Raw genomic sequence first — 4511 nt, 5'->3', positions numbered from 1 at the left:
GCCCAGGTAAGTCAACCTTATCTGATACCAAACATCTCAACATAGTTTGTTTAAATAACGTATTTCAGCTTAGTGAACATACAACTAAACCTAAAATGCGCTCTTTAAATATTTGTCAAAACATATTTAAAATACCTCAGAACCCTTGCAGAAATTCAAATGACTTTGTTGCAGAATACCATTAAATTCCATGTCTGTGCTCAAATATGCTTTGGGAAATGCCTTGGTAAATAATGACATTTTTTGCTGTTTAGCCAGAGTTGTGATTGTGATTACAGTTATGTTGCTAGACATTTGTTTCTTTTCCAACTAGCAAGAAAGACAAACCAAAATATCTCCAACAGATACCATTGTTCTTGTTCCTGAAGCAGGTGGAAGTTACAGGCGTTGACCCCTCTTAGTATTTGTTCTATTGTTTAGTAATCAGCCTGGTTTTAAGTTCTAAGTCAAGTGATTAGAAAAGACTTACTGGCCTACACCCAGAATCTAAAAACGAGCATGAGCATGTTCCTTTTTCTGACGTGGCTTGACCTTCTTTCCTTTTTATAATTGCTACTATATGAGGGTTAGTATCAGCCTTCTCTAATCTTTTAGATTGCCATTGATTCTTTGAATGACAAACTGTGGCATGTGAATGCAAAGAGAGTGAGATGTTATTGTGAGTTAGCCAGTGCTAGAAAAGTAAAGCACAGCTATGCATTATTTTAGGCTTAAAAGTCTGCAAACACAATCATTTAATCTTTTTTACTCAAAGCTAGAGTTTTAGAAACCCTTTGCTTTATTGCTTTCTTACTTACCTGTGACACAACACCGTCACCTTGGGCAACCAGTAAGTCTCTAATAGGAATAAAGCCTGTAGTAGTCCATAGCAGCGAGCAAGCTTAGTAGAAGGAATTAAGAATTAGCCTTTTCTAATACCCTGAGTAGTCGTTTGAACATCCTTTACAGGGCTAAAAGAACTCTGCATTCTAAGAGCTATGGAGAAGACTTTGCTTTTGAATTAAATGTTATCTTGACGTCGCTATCAAGCAGCACAAGCAATGGCACTTTCTCCAAGTCTGTCAAGGTAGGTGCTTCTCGTTTTTCTATTTCAAGGAAAACAGTAAGGTAAAATGAACAGGTTGTGCACCACTGAGAAAAGAATCGTGATACTCTCTTCCACTGTTGTTTCAGTAACCGTTTGCTTGACTCAAAGGTCTTCTGTGAAGTGGGATACTAAATGCGCTCATTCTTCATTTAAGTGAGCTGAGCACTACCTGTTTTTTATCTAAGTGATAGAATGCTAAGCACTCTTCAGTATATCTTCAGAAATTTGAACTTGAATTCATCTTAAGCAATTTAAATTAGAGGTATTCTTTTAATTCAGTAACATGTTACTTTCCTGGAATTCATTAACTAAATAAAGGCATTCTCTGTATTTTTAAAATTTATTAGAAGAAGAGAGGTACTCTTTTTCAGAGTTTTAAAATGAATAATGAAGATGAATTTTTAGCATCCAAAATATGCTTGAGGGAGCAGTGTATGTATCTTTCAATATATTTTTTGCTATATGCTACAAGATTTGAAGTGGACTAACTGCATCGACCTGGTGTTCGCTCTATTGAGCTGTCGCGTTGATCTATTCAGTCTTCATTGACCTGAACCAAAGGAATACATTTCATAACACCTGCAGTTCATCTCACTTTATCAGCCACACTGAGATTCTGTAGTCAAATAATTTTGAAACAGAGAAGAACTCTGAAATTCTCCAGTGTGTTCATTATGAGGTTTGGGGGTCAGTTTGTGCTTGGAAATGTCTCAGCAGGGCAAATTGCTGAAGGTGATACAGATCACATCACTGCCAATCTCCAGATTTCAAACTCTTTATTTTCTAGAAGTTTCATCTAAAATCTTTTATTGTTCCAGTATCTCACAGTAAACAGGGATTTAAATGTCACTCAGCTGGTTAAAATGATTAGTTGCAAAACAGCTTTTCTTAAAAATGCAAACTTTCCCTTTTCTGGCCACTTAAATAAATAAATAAATGTTAGCAATGATTCTTCTAACTCATCCCTAGAAATTCTAAGGGACTTCCTGTCCTAAACAAAGAAAAAGGAAAGTTAGTCATACTTATGTCAGCACAAATATCTTGAATGTCGTTTTAGTTGAATAGATTGAAGGAATAGATTGTCACAATCTAAAATGAGCATGTAATGGAAAGCCAAATGATACCCACACAATAGATTCCCTTGAATGTGTGTTGGTTATGTTGCTGCTGAACTGGAGCTTGGCAGCTGGCTTAGCTGCTAGTAGGCTTTGAATGCCTCAAGGATGAGAAAGAGCCTGCACCTCATTGGTGCTCCTGAGGTGTGAGAAGTTGGAAGCTTTGCATAACTCAGTGAGCAGCAGTCAGGAAGTGAATGGCCTTGCCAGCTTCATACTTGTCAGCATGCATAGAAATTGAACAGATCAGTGGCAGCAATAAAACCTCAGTCTATTGTGGTTGCATCTGCTTCAACTGTGAAGACTTTTTGCTGGGAATTAATGTGTTCTAACTAATACAGCTCAGACATTCTCTCTATAGCACTAGCTATTAATTTCATGTGAGCTGAAGGGGAAGTCTTCAAATCTTCTTTCTACTTGTAGCCTCTTGTTAATTTCTCGGTTGACATACAGTTTTCTGATAATAACACCAATTTGAAGAATATTGTTATGTGCATTCACCCTTTCCTGAGATAGTCACGTTTGAAAATCAAAAGCTCGAAAGTAAGATGTGGGCAAACATAGTTCTAGCAACAACCCATCTGCATGGACAGCTGGGGTACAATGAGGGTTAAGCAAAGGTCAAAAGAGTCACTCATTTTCGGGATAGGTATCTGCAAATGGAGTCGGTCAGGAGTGCAGTCATCAGGAGTAATTGCATGTGTACATGTTCAGAGCTACGAGTGCTTGCTTTCAGTCTTGTTCCCACTTCAATCTGGTTGTCAGGCTTCCATCACAGGCAGTTGAAAACCTCTTCCATCAATCTAAGGCCAATTTATAACTGCAAAAATACTGATGAGTAATGTTTCCATTTCAGTGTGTTTCAGTTTTGTTTTTTTTTCATTTGCAATTTTAACTAGATGTGTCCTGATAAAGTATGCCTTTGGTGTTGAGTTTCCTGGGTTTCATTAGGGAGCTTGACTCTTGTTTATGGAGTAAAAAATATGTTTACTGCCTTAAATATGTTTTTTCCTTTTAATACCAATATTTTCAGCAAAATCTTGTGGGAAGTCAGATAGTAATGTCCACTGAATTTGCAAGTTAATTTCATTTAAAAAAAAGAACAATAACAACAAAACCACAATTTCACTTTATGATAGCACCACTGTAATAATTGTTGGCATGATCCCAGAAGGCTTGGATGCGGACCCTGTTGAACAAGGTACTAATCAAACACAGTACAAGAGATGATCTATTTAAGTGCAATTAAAGAGCTAAATGGAATCCTTAGACTGGATCAATCATAATGTGGTTGTTACAGTTGACAACCATGTCATAACTGCGTTACTTTGTCCTTTTGTCAATTCTCCTGTTAAAATACACATATGCTGAGAATTAGCTGCAATGAATCACTATAACAACGGTTTGTAATCTGACAATGGGCCCAATCCTCTGGGTTCTGGAAAAGCCTTGTTCATGCCAACTTCATTAAAGGTGGAATTCAGCCTACTGCTGAGGACTGGCATAATGCCAGTCTATGCTTAACTCTTCTCTAAGTCCTAAAACATGAAGTGCTTTTGTTTGTGAGCTCTGGTAAATCTGACCTGGGGAATTCCACACTTATAAGCTCTGTAGGATTGGGCCAAGACAGCTGCCAGTAGTTGCTAAGGGAAAAAGAAAGAAGTAATGTGTCCTGTTGCATAGCACAGAACACAGTACATCTTGGTGATCTAAAATTTCTTCTGGTATTTTCTTCATCTTCCAGATGAAACTAGAATTCAAACTAGAATTGGACTTCTTTACTTAAAATTTGCTCTGAAAATTCTGTCTAATTGTAGAATATTGAAGACTTTTTTTTCAGTGCACTTCTGTTGTCTTGTTGCATATGAAATTTCTCAGACAGGTGGTGAAAAGTGTTTTGAGTAGATCAGTAAGAAGGAATTTATTGACTAGATGTGTGTTTGTATGTGTGCAAACACGAACTGAATGTATTCTTTTTCACTTTCATGCTTTATCCCTTCTTGATCGAGAGCTCTTTAAGAATTGAGTAGATCAGCTTGTTAAGTTAAGGAGGAAGCAGAAGTGCGGTGGCCCAGGGAGGATCAGTTACTTTCCCATGCAGGGACCTCTTCTGGCACTTCTGCAGTGGTGCCTTTGCAGAGGTTTGCACGTTCTCCTTTTGGTGCCCCTTGCAGTATGTTTTCAGTAAAACGTTATCACTGTTGTCAACTCAGCACCTTGGTTAGTGTGTTTCCACAGGTATATCTGTTAGACTTATAATCTGGAGAGACTGGGCTGTGATCATTTTTGTTAGTAACAACCTGCAGGCA

At 37.6% G+C, this 4511-nt stretch overlaps 1 protein-coding gene across 2 annotated transcripts in view; it reads left to right on the top strand.

Moving 5' to 3' along the window:
• The first annotated feature begins 954 nt into the window (after positions 1-954).
• The window catches only part of TRPM1 (transient receptor potential cation channel subfamily M member 1), an 88305-nt gene continuing 84748 nt past the window's right edge, over positions 955-4511 (top strand). For both annotated transcript variants that reach the window (XM_048956441.1, XM_048956439.1), the window contains exon 1: positions 955-1066. The gene's annotated coding sequence lies outside the window, so the exon portion shown is untranslated. The remainder of the gene's footprint in view (positions 1067-4511) is intronic.

The sequence above is a fragment of the Lagopus muta genome, chromosome 10 (genome assembly GCF_023343835.1).
Source record: "Lagopus muta isolate bLagMut1 chromosome 10, bLagMut1 primary, whole genome shotgun sequence".
Classification (NCBI taxonomy): Eukaryota; Metazoa; Chordata; class Aves; order Galliformes; family Phasianidae; genus Lagopus; species Lagopus muta.
This window is presented reverse-complemented; position numbering and strand designations above follow the sequence as displayed.